The following is a 12,408-nucleotide window of genomic DNA, read 5'->3' on the forward strand; positions in this document are numbered from 1 at the left end:
CCAAAGGTAGCTGGCAATCTCTGGCAAACTGAAGAAAGCGTCTCTGTGTGCTTCCTCGTTAGTATAGTGGTGAGTATCCCTGCCTGTCACGCGAACGACTGGGGTTCAATTCCCAGATGGGGAAGCGTGAGTGTTGCTGAGGCCACCTCAGAGCAGGAAGTGAAAACTTCTTGAATTCCAAATCGCTTTGCACTGCCGCATGGAGACTCTCATCCACAACACATACGCGGCCCGCCGCCCGTTTTATCAAAACTATCAACAGCAAACATGTTCCACACATCCGCCTATCACAATCACCGCACAACATCCGCTCTTTACTCATCAGACTGGCCACTTTCTCTTCTTTGCATTCACAAAGCGGCTCATTCAAAATGCACTAAACACATTTTCCTTGGCACATTTCATTGCTTCATTAAACCGCGACGCTTTCTACAACCAACATGCTTTATAAGCCACGACGCAACACATTTCACTACATCTTTCACGCGGCAGCAACACCATTGCGTTCATAGTCTGACAGCAAAATAACCCTCTAGCAGCCACACACCACCACCTGTTCAAGGCAGATAGACAATCTGAGGAAGAAGGTCACACACCTTGTACGCCATCAAACTTCAGCAAGGGCCACCTGGACGGAAAGAAGTGAAAGGTGGCAAAGGCTAATAACCTCGAATGGCTCAGTAACAAGCGCAACGAGACAAGGTGCTCAGAGGCACTGAAGAAAGTGTTGGGAATGCGACATGCCCAATACACATAGCCTGTGCGATCACTTTGCAAGAGCTACTCAACGTATTCGAGTGATCAGCCCTCGGCCCTGATTTTTTTTTAAATTCCCTTGCAGCATCCTGCCATTCTCTCTTGAATGTTAACATTCAATCTGAAAGCACACGACTTTCAGTCAGCTCACACAACAACATGCTGCCTAAACTACTCCTTCTTTCCTTGTACGTCTGCTTCGAATGCGAATCACCTTATCTTCTTGTCCTCTGTTAACCCTTCCCTCCAGCCACAAAAAAGCTTTCTCGCTCAAAACAGTCCTTGTTTGGAACACCAAGATCAAAACTTCTGTGGGCACGAGAGAACAACGCCCATCTTGCACTTTTGCACACCGTGTACCTGAAGTCATCCACGGCGATCCCATGGTGCCAATCCTTCTCGATACCCACACGAAGGATTTCTTTCTAAAGTGTGGTGTCGGGAAAGGGGAAATGAATAATGCAGCGTGGGCCAAAACATTGAACTCCAAGTATTTTGCATATCGTGCTTGCTTCTGTTGCAAAGCCAGGAAAAGAGATAAAAACAAACAAGTAAAGAAAGAAAGAAACAAACAAGCAAACAAGCAAAAAAAAATCATATGCGTTTCCTGCTTGCCTGTAGTGGCCGATGATGTGCAATATCAAGCCCGCAAAAGTGCGAATCCGCCCTCCAGATCTCTGCAGCTGTCACAGGAATGAACTGGATGAAAGTGTTGAATGTATGCCATCACAGAGAGGAGGCAAATCACTGTGCGATGTAACATCAATGATGTGGGATGAGGGATAAAATTGAATTGATTGAGTCAAGAGCTTTAGCGGTGGTACTGCGTCGGCTGCCTGGCTCCAAAGTAGAAGCCTAAATGGTGATGGAAACGTGCCCCCCTCCAAGCTGACACAACATCTATGAAGCCCAAAGGTAGCTGGCAATCTCTGGCAAACTGTAGGAAACGTCTCTGTGTGCTTCCTCGTTAGTATAGTGGTGATTATCCCCGCCTGTCACGCGGGCGACCGGGGTTCAATTCCCCGACGGGGAGGCGTGCGTATTGCTGAGGCCACCTAACAGCGGGAAAAGAAAACTTTTTGAATTCCAAATCTCTTTGCACTGCCGCATGGAGACTCTCATCCACAACACGTCCGCAGCCCGCCACCCGTTTTATCAAAACTATCAACAGCAAACATGTTCCACACATCCGCCTATCACAATCACCGCACAACATCCGCTCTTTACTCATCAGACTGGCCACTTTCTCTTCTTTGCATTCACAAAGCGGCTCATTCAAAATGCACTAAACACATTTTCCTTGGCACATTTCATTGCTTCATTAAACCGCGACGCTTTCTACAACCAACATGCTTTATAAGCCACGACGCAACACATTTCACTACATCTTTCACGCGGCAGCAACACCATTGCGTTCATAGTCTGACAGCAAAATAACCCTCTAGCAGCCACACACCACCACCTGTTCAAGGCAGATAGACAATCTGAGGAGGAAGGTCACACACCTTGTACGCCATCAAACTTCAGCAAGGGCCACCTGGACGGAAAGAAGTGAAAGGTGGCAAAGGTTAATAAGCTCGAATGGCTCAGTAACAAGCGCAACGAGACAAGGTGCTCAGAGGCACTGAAGAAAGTGTTGGGAATGCTACATGCCCAATACACATAGCCTGTGCGATCCCTTTGCAAGAGCTACTCAACGTATTCGAGTGATCAGCCCTCGGCCCTGATTTTTTTTTAATTCCCTTGCAGCATCCTGCCATTCTCTCTTGAATGTTAACATTCAATCTGAAAGCACACGACTTTCAGTCAGCTCACACAACAACATGCTGCCTAAACTAATCCTTCTTGCCTTGTACGTCTGCTTCGAATGCGAATCACCTTATCTTCTTGTCCTCTGGTTAACCCTTCCCTCCTGCCACAAAAAAGCTTTCTCGCTCAAAACAGTCCTTGTTTGGAACACCAAGATCAAAACTTCTGTGAGCACGAGAGAACAACGCCCATCTTGCACTTTTGCACACCGTGTACCTGAAGTCATCCACGGCGAGCCCATGGTGCCAATCCTTCTCGATACCCACACGAAGGATTTGTTTCTAAAGTGTGGTGTAGGGAAAGGGGAAAAGAATAATGCAGCGTGGGCCAAAACATTGAACTCCAAGTACTTTGCATATCGTGCTTGCTTCTGTTGCAAAGCCAGGAAAAGAGAGAAAAACAAACAAGTAAAGAAAGAAAGAAACAAACAAACAAACAAGCAAAAAAAATCATATGCGTTTCCTGCTTGCCTGTAGTGGCCGATGATGTGCAATATCAAGCCCGCAAAAGTGCGATTCCGCCGTCCAGATCTCTGCAGCTGTCACAGGACTGAACTGGATGAAAGTGTTGAATGTATGCCATCACAGAGAGGAGGCAAATCACTGTGCGATGTAACATCAATGATGTGGGATGAGGGATAAAATTGAATTGATTGAGTCAAGAGCTTTAGCGGTGGTACTGCGTCGGCTACCTGGCTCCAAAGTAGAAGCCTAAATGGTGATGGAAACGTGCCCCCCTCCAAGCTGACACAACATCTATGAAGCCCAAAGGTAGCTGGCAATCTCTGGCAAACTGTAGAAAGTGTCTCTGTGTGCTTCCTCGTTAGTATAGTGGTGAGTATCCCTGCTTGTCACGCGGGCGACCGGGGTTCAATTCCCCGACGGGGAGGCGTGAGCGTTGTTGAGGACACCCGAGAGCGGGAAGAGAAAACTTTTTGAATTCCAAATCGCTTTGCACTGCCGCATGGAGACTCTCATCCACAACACGTACGCGGCCCGCCACCCGTTTTATCAAAACTATCAACAGCAAACATGTTCCACACATCCGCCTATCACAATCACCGCACAACATCCGCTCTTTACTCATCAGACTGGCCACTTTCTCTTCTTTGCATTCACAAAGCGGCTCATTCAAAATGCACTAAACACATTTTCCTTGGCACATTTCATTGCTTCATTAAACCGCGACTCTTTCTACAACCAACATGCTTTATAAGCCACGACGCAACACATTTCACTACATCTTTCACGCGGCAGCAACACCATTGCGTTCATAGTCTGACAGCAAAATAACCCTCTAGCAGCCACACACCACCACCTGTTCAAGGCAGATAGACAATCTGAGGAAGAAAGTCACACACCTTGTACACCATCAAACTTCAGCAAGGGCCACCTGGACGGAAAGAAGTGAAAGGTGGCAAAGGTTAATAACCTCGAATGGCTCAGTAACAAGCGCAACGAGACAAGGTGCTCAGAGGCACTGAAGAAAGTGTTGGGAATGCTACATGCCCAATACACATAGCCTGTGCGATCCCTTTGCAAGAGCTACTCAACGTATTCGAGTGATCAGCCCTCGGCCCTGATTTTCTTTTAAATTCCCTTGCAGCATCCTGCCATTCTCTCTTGAATGTTAACATTCAATCTGAAAGCACACGACTTTCAGTCAGCTCACACAACAACATGCTGCCTAAACTAATCCTTCTTTCCTTGTACGTCTGCTTCGAATGCGAATCACCTTATCTTCTTGTCCTCTGGTTAACCCTTCCCTCCTGCCACAAAAAAGCTTTCTCGCTCAAAACAGTCCTTGTTTGGAACACCAAGATCAAAACTTCTGTGAGCACGAGAGAACAACGCCCACCTTGCACTTTTGCACACCGTGTACCTGAAGTCATCCACGGCGAGCCCATGGTGCCAATCCTTCTCGATACCCACACGAAGGATTTCTTTCTAAAGTGTGGTGTCGGGAAAGGGGAAAAGAATAATGCAGCGTGGGCCAAAACATTGAACTCCAAGTATTTTGCATATCGTGCTTGCTTCTGTTGCAAAGCCAGGAAAAGAGAGAAAAACAAACAAGTCAAGAAAGAAAGAAACAAACAAGCAAACAAGCAAAAAAAAAATCATATGCGTTTCCTGCTTGCCTGTAGTGGCCGATGATGTGCAATATCAAGCCCGCAAAAGTGCGAATCCGCCGTCCAGATCTCTGCAGCTGTCACAGGACTGAACTGGATGAAAGTGTTGAATGTATGCCATCACAGAGAGGAGGCAAATCACTGTGCGATGTAACATCAATGATGTGGGATGAGGGATAAAATTGAATTGATTGAGTCAAGAGCTTTAGCGGTGGTACTGCGTCGGCTGCCTGGCTGCAAAGTAGAAGCCGAAATGGTGATGGAAACGTGCCCCCTCCAAGCTGATACAACATCTATGAAGCCCAAAGGTAGCTGGCAATCTCTGGCAAACTGTAGAAAACGTCTCTGTGTGCTTCCTCGTTAGTATAGTGGTGAGTATCCCCGCCTGTCACGCGGGCGACCGGGATTCAATTCCCCGACGGGGAGGCGTGAGTATTGCTGAGGCCACCTGAGAGCGGGAAGGGAAAACTTTTTGAATTCCAAATCTCTTTGCACTGCCGCATGGAGACTCTCATCCACAACCCGTCCGCAGCCCGCCACCCGTTTTATCAAAACTATCAACAGCAAACATGTTCCACACATCCGCCTATCACAATCACCGCACAACATCCGCTCTTTACTCATCAGACTGGCCACTTTCTCTTCTTTGCATTCACAAAGCGGCTCATTCAAAATGCACTAAACACATTTTCCTTGGCACATTTCATTGCTTCATTAAACCGCGACGCTTTCTACAACCAACATGCTTTATAAGCCACGACGCAACACATTTCACTACATCTTTCACGCGGCAGCAACACCATTGCGTTCATAGTCTGACAGCAAAATAACCCTCTAGCAGCCACACACCACCACCTGTTCAAGGCAGATAGACAATCTGAGGAGGAAGGTCACACACCTTGTACGCCATCAAACTTCAGCAAGGGCCACCTGGACGGAAAGAAGTGAAAGGTGGCAAAGGTTAATAAGCTCGAATGGCTCAGTAACAAGCGCAACGAGACAAGGTGCTCAGAGGCACTGAAGAAAGTGTTGGGAATGCTACATGCCCAATACACATAGCCTGTGCGATCCCTTTGCAAGAGCTACTCAACGTATTCGAGTGATCAGCCCTCGGCCCTGATTTTTTTTTAATTCCCTTGCAGCATCCTGCCATTCTCTCTTGAATGTTAACATTCAATCTGAAAGCACACGACTTTCAGTCAGCTCACACAACAACATGCTGCCTAAACTAATCCTTCTTTCCTTGTACGTCTGCTTCGAATGCGAATCACCTTATCTTCTTGTCCTCTGGTTAACCCTTCCCTCCTGCCACAAAAAAGCTTTCTCGCTCAAAACAGTCCTTGTTTGGAACACCAAGATCAAAACTTCTGTGAGCACGAGAGAACAACGCCCATCTTGCACTTTTGCACACCGTGTACCTGAAGTCATCCACGGCGAGCCCATGGTGCCAATCCTTCTCGATACCCACACGAAGGATTTGTTTCTAAAGTGTGGTGTAGGGAAAGGGGAAAAGAATAATGCAGCGTGGGCCAAAACATTGAACTCCAAGTACTTTGCATATCGTGCTTGCTTCTGTTGCAAAGCCAGGAAAAGAGAGAAAAACAAACAAGTAAAGAAAGAAATAAACAAACAAGCAAACAGGCAAAAAAAAGAATCATATGCGTTTCCTGCTTGCCTGTAGTGGCCGATGATGTGCAATATCAAGCCCGCAAAAGTGCGAATCCGCCGTCCAGATCTCTGCAGCTGTCACAGGACTGAACTGGATGTAAGTGTTGAATGTATGCCATCACAGAGAGGAGGCAAATCACTGTGCGATGTAACATCAATGATGTGGGATGAGGGATAAAATTGAATTGATTGAGTCAAGAGCTTTAGCGGTGGTACTGCGTCGGCTACCTGGCTCCAAAGTAGAAGCTGAAATGGTGATGGAAACGTGCCCCCTCCAAGCTGACACAACATCTCTGAAGCCCAAAGGTGGCTGGCAATCTCTGGCAAACTGTAGAAAACGTCTCGGTGTGTTTCTTCGCTAGTATAGTGGTGAGTATCCCCGCCTGTCACGCGGGAGACCGGGGTTCAATTCCCCGAAGTGGAGGCGTGAGCGTTGCTGAGGCCACCAGAGAGCGGGAAGAGAAAACTTTTTAAATTCCAAATCGCTTTGCACTGCCGCATGGACACTCTCATCCACAACACGTACGCGGCCCGCCACCCGTTTTATCAAAACTATCAACAGCAAACATGTTCCACACATCCGCCTATCACAATCACCGCACAACATCCGCTCTTTCCTCATCAGACTGGCCACTTTCTCTTCTTTGCATTCACAAAGCGGCTCATTCAAAATGCACTAAACACATTTTCCTTGGCACATTTCATTGCTTCATTAAACCGCGACGCTTTCTGCAACCAACATGCTTTATAAGCCACGACGCAACACATTTCACTACATCTTTCACGCGGCAGCAACACCATTGCGTTCATAGTCTGACAGCAAAATAACCCTCTAGCAGCCACACACCACCACCTGTTCAAGGCAGATAGACAATCTGAGGAAGAAGGTCACACACCTTGTACGCCATCAAACTTCAGCAAGGGCCACCTGGACGGAAAGAAGTGAAAGGTGGCAAAGGTTAATAACCTCGAATGGCTCAGTAACAAGCGCAACGAGACAAGGTGCTCAGAGGCACTGAAGAAAGTGTTGGGAATGCTACATGCCCAATACACATAGCCTGTGCGATCCCTTTGCAAGAGCTACTCAACGTATTTGAGTGATCGGCCCTGATTTTTTTTTAAATTCCCTTGCAGCATCCTGCCATTCTCTCTTGAATGTTAACATTCAATCTGAAAGCACACGACTTTCAGTCAGCTCACACAACAACATGCTGCCTAAACTAATCCTTCTTTCCTTGTACGTCTGCTTCGAATGCGAATCACCTTATCTTCTTGTCCTCTGGTTAACCCTTCCCTCCTGCCACAAAAAAGCTTTCTCGCTCAAAACAGTCCTTGTTTGGAACACCAAGATCAAAACTTCTGTGAGCACGAGAAAACAACGCCCATCTTGCACTTTTGCACACCGTGTACCTGAAGTCATCCACGGCGAGCCCATGGTGCCAATCCTTCTCGATACCCACACGAAGGATTTCTTTCTAAAGTGTGGTGTCGGGAAAGGGGAAAAGAATAATGCAGCGTGGGCCAAAACATTGAACTCCAAGTATTTTGCATATCGTGCTTGCTTCTGTTGCAAAGCCAGGAAAAGAGAGAAAAACAAACAAGTAAAGAAAGAAAGAAACAAACAACCAAACAAGCAAAAAAAAAATCATATGCGTTTCCTGCTTGCCTGTAGTGGCCGATGATGTGCAATATCAAGCCCGCAAAAGTGCGAATCCGCCATCCAGTTCTCTGCAGCTGTCACAGGACTGAACTGGATGAAAGTGTTGAATGTATGCCATCACAGAGAGGAGGCAAATCACTGTGCGATGTAACATCAATGATGTGGGATGAGGGATAACATTGAATTGATTGAGTCAAGAGCTTTAGCGGTGGTACTGCGTCGGCTGCCTGGCTCCAAAGTAGAAGCCGAAATGGTGATGGAAACGTGCCCCCTCCAAGCTGACACAACATCTATGAAGCCCAAAGGTGGCTGGCAATCTCTGGCAAACTGTAGAAAGCGTCTCTGTGTGCTTCTTCGCTAGTATAGTGGTGAATATCCCCGCCTGTCACACGGGGGTCAGGGGTTCAATTCCCCGACGGGGAGGCGTGAGCGTTGCTGAGGCCACCAGAGAGCTGGAAGAGAAAACTTTTTGAATTCCAAATCGCTTTGCACTGCCGCATGGAGACTCTCATCCACAACACGTACGCGGCCCGCCACCCGTTTTATCAAAACTATCAACAGCAAACATGTTCCACACATCCGCCTATCACAATCACCGCACAACATCCGCTCTTTCCTCATCAGACTGGCCACTTTCTCTTCTTTGCATTCACAAAGCGGCTCATTCAAAATGCACTAAACACATTTTCCTTGGCACATTTCATTGCTTCATTAAACCGCGACGCTTTCTGCAACCAACATGCTTTATAAGCCACGACGCAACACATTTCACTACATCTTTCACGCGGCAGCAACACCATTGCGTTCATAGTCGGACAGCAAAATAACCCTCTAGCAGCCACACACCACCACCTGTTCAAGGCAGATAGACAATCTGAGGAAGAAGGTCACACACCTTGTACGCCATCAAACTTCAGCAAGGGCCACCTGGACGGAAAGAAGTGAAAGGTGGCAAAGGTTAATAACCTCGAATGGCTCAGTAACAAGCGCAACGAGACAAGGTGCTCAGAGGCACTGAAGAAAGTGTTGGGAATGCTACATGCCCAATACACATTGCCTGTGCAATCCCTTTGCAAGAGCTACTCAACGTATTCAAGTGATCAGCCCTCGGCCCTGATTTTTTTTAATTCCCTTGCAGCATCCTGCCATTCTCTCTTGAATGTTAACATTCAATCTGAAAGCACACGACTTTCAGTCAGCTCACGCAACAACATGCTGCCTAAACTAATGCTTCTTGCCTTGTACGTCTGCTTCGAATGCGAATCACCTTATCTTCTTGTCCTCTGGTTAACCCTTCCCTCCTGCCACAAAAAAGCTTTCTCGCTCAAAACAGTCCTTGTTTGGAACACCAAGATCAAAACTTCTGTGAGCACGAGAGAACAACGCCCATCTTGCACTTTTGCACACCGTGTACCTGAAGTCATCCACGGCGAGCCCATGGTGCCAATCCTTCTCGATACCCACACGAAGGATTTCTTTCTAAAGTGTGGTGTCGGGAAAGGGGAAAAGAATAATGCAGCGTGGGCCAAAACATTGAACTCCAAGTATTTTGCATATCGTGCTTGCTTCTGTTGCAAAGCCAGGAAAAGAGAGAAAAACAAACAAGTAAAGAAAGAAAGAAACAAACAAGCAAACAAGCAAAAAAAAAATCATATGCGATTCCTGCTTGCCTGTAGTGGCCGATGATGTGCAATATCAAGCCCGCAAAAGTGCGAATCCGCCGTCCAGATCTCTGCAGCTGTCACAGGACAGAACTGGATGAAAGTGTTGAATGTATGCCATCACAGAGAGGAGGCAAATCACTGTGCGATGTAACATCAATGATGTGGGATGAGGGATAAAATTGAATTGATTGAGTCAAGAGCTTTAGCGGTGGTACTGCGTCGGCTGCCTGGCTCCAAAGTAGAAGCCGAAATGGTGATGGAAACGTGCCCCCTCCAAGCTGACACAACATCTATGAAGCCCAAAGGTGGCTGGCAATCTCTGGCAAACTGTAGAAAGCGTCTCTGTGTGCTTCTTCGCTAGTATAGTGGTGAGTATCCCCGCCTGTCACACGGGAGACAGTGGTTCAATTCCCCGAAGTGGAGGCGTGAGCGTTGCTGAGGCCACCCGAGAGCTGTCAGGGTAAACTTATTGAATTCCAAATCGCTTTGCACTGCCGCATGGAGACTCTCATCCACAACACGGACGCGGCCCGCCACCCGTTTTATCAAAACTATCAACAGCAAACATGTTCCTCACAATCACCGCACAACATCCGCTCTTTACTCATCAGACTGGCCACTTTCTCTTCTTTGCATTCACAAAGCGGCTCATTCAAAATGCACTAAACACATTTTCCTTGGCACATTTCATTGCTTCATTAAACCGCGACGCTTTCTACAACCAACATGCTTTATAAGCCACGACGCAACACATTTCACTACATCTTTCACGCGGCAGCAACACCATTGCGTTCATAGTCTGACAGCAAAATAACCCTCTAGCAGCCACACACCACCACCTGTTCAAGGCAGATAGACAATCTGAGGAGGAAGGTCACACACCTTGTACGCCATCAAACTTCAGCAAGGGCCACCTGGACGGAAAGAAGTGAAAGGTGGCAAAGGTTAATAACCTCGAATGGCTCAGTAACAAGCGCAACGAGACAAGGTGCTCAGAGGCACTGAAGAAAGTGTTGGGAATGCTACATGCCCAATACACATAGCCTGTGCGATCCCTTTGCAAGAGCTACTCAACGTATTCGAGTGATCAGCCCTCGGCCCTGATTTTTTTTTAATTCCCTTGCAGCATCCTGCCATTCTCTCTTGAATGTTAACATTCAATTTGAAAGCACACGACTTTCAGTCAGCTCACACAACAACATGCTGCCTAAACTAATCCTTCTTGCCTTGTACGTCTGCTTCGAATGCGAATCACCTTATCTTCTTGTCCTCTGGTTAACCCTTCCCTCCTGCCACAAAAAAGCTTTCTCGCTCAAAACAGTCCTTGTTTGGAACACCAAGATCAAAACTTCTGTGAGCACGAGAGAACAACGCCCATCTTGCACTTTTGCACACCGTGTACCTGAAGTCATCCACGGCGAGCCCATGGTGCCAATCCTTCTCGATACCCACACGAAGGATTTCTTTCTAAAGTGTGGTGTCGGGAAAGGGGAAAAGAATAATGCAGCGTGGGCCAAAACATTGAACTCCAAGTATTTTGCATATCGTGCTTGCTTCTGTTGCAAAGCCAGGAAAAGAGAGAAAAACAAACAAGTAAAGAAAGAAAGAAACAAACAACCAAACAAGCAAAAAAAAAATCATATGCGTTTCCTGCTTGCCTGTAGTGGCCGATGATGTGCAATATCAAGCCCGCAAAAGTGCGAATCCGCCATCCAGTTCTCTGCAGCTGTCACAGGACTGAACTGGATGAAAGTGTTGAATGTATGCCATCACAGAGAGGAGGCAAATCACTGTGCGATGTAACATCAATGATGTGGGATGAGGGATAAAATTGAATTGATTGAGTCAAGAGCTTTAGCGGTGGTACTGCGTCGGCTGCCTGGCTCCAAAGTAGAAGCCGAAATGGTGATGGAAACGTGCCCCCTCCAAGCTGACACAACATCTATGAAGCCCAAAGGTGGCTGGCAATCTCTGGCAAACTGTAGAAAGCGTCTCTGTGTGCTTCTTCGCTAGTATAGTGGTGAGTATCCCCGCCTGTCACACGGGGGACCGGGGTTCAGTTCCCCGACGGGGAGGCGTGAGCGTTGCTGAGGCCACCAGAGAGCTGGAAGAGAAAACTTTTTGAATTCCAAATCGCTTTGCACTGCCGCATGGAGACTCTCATCCACAACACGTACGCGGCCCGCCACCCGTTTTATCAAAACTATCAACAGCAAACATGTTCCACACATCCGCCTATCACAATCACCGCACAACATCCGCTCTTTCCTCATCAGACTGGCCACTTTCTCTTCTTTGCATTCACAAAGCGGCTCATTCAAAATGCACTAAACACATTTTCCTTGGCACATTTCATTGCTTCATTAAACCGCGACGCTTTCTGCAACCAACATGCTTTATAAGCCACGACGCAACACATTTCACTACATCTTTCACGCCGCAGCAACACCATTGCGTTCATAGTCGGACAGCAAAATAACCCTCTAGCAGCCACACACCACCACCTGTTCAAGGCAGATAGACAATCTGAGGAAGAAGGTCACACACCTTGTACGCCATCAAACTTCAGCAAGGGCCACCTGGACGGAAAGAAGTGAAAGGTGGCAAAGGTTAATAACCTCGAATGGCTCAGTAACAAGCGCAACGAGACAAGGTGCTCAGAGGCACTGAAGAAAGTGTTGGGAATGCTACATGCCCAATACACATTGCCTGTGCAATCCCTT

At 47.2% G+C, this 12,408-nt stretch overlaps 2 non-coding genes across 2 annotated transcripts; both read left to right on the forward strand.

Annotated features, from left to right (window-relative positions):
• The first annotated feature begins 1,717 nt into the window (after positions 1 to 1,717).
• On the forward strand, positions 1,718 to 1,789 carry trnad-guc (transfer RNA aspartic acid (anticodon GUC)). The gene has a single exon. It is a non-coding gene; the product is annotated as a tRNA-Asp (tRNA).
• Positions 1,790 to 3,381: 1,592 nt separating this feature from the next.
• trnad-guc (transfer RNA aspartic acid (anticodon GUC)) lies at positions 3,382 to 3,453 on the forward strand. Its single transcript has one exon. It is a non-coding gene; the product is annotated as a tRNA-Asp (tRNA).
• The last annotated feature ends 8,955 nt before the right edge of the window (positions 3,454 to 12,408 follow it).

The sequence above is a fragment of the Heterodontus francisci genome, chromosome 34, assembly GCF_036365525.1.
Source record: "Heterodontus francisci isolate sHetFra1 chromosome 34, sHetFra1.hap1, whole genome shotgun sequence".
Taxonomy (NCBI): domain Eukaryota; kingdom Metazoa; phylum Chordata; class Chondrichthyes; order Heterodontiformes; family Heterodontidae; genus Heterodontus; species Heterodontus francisci.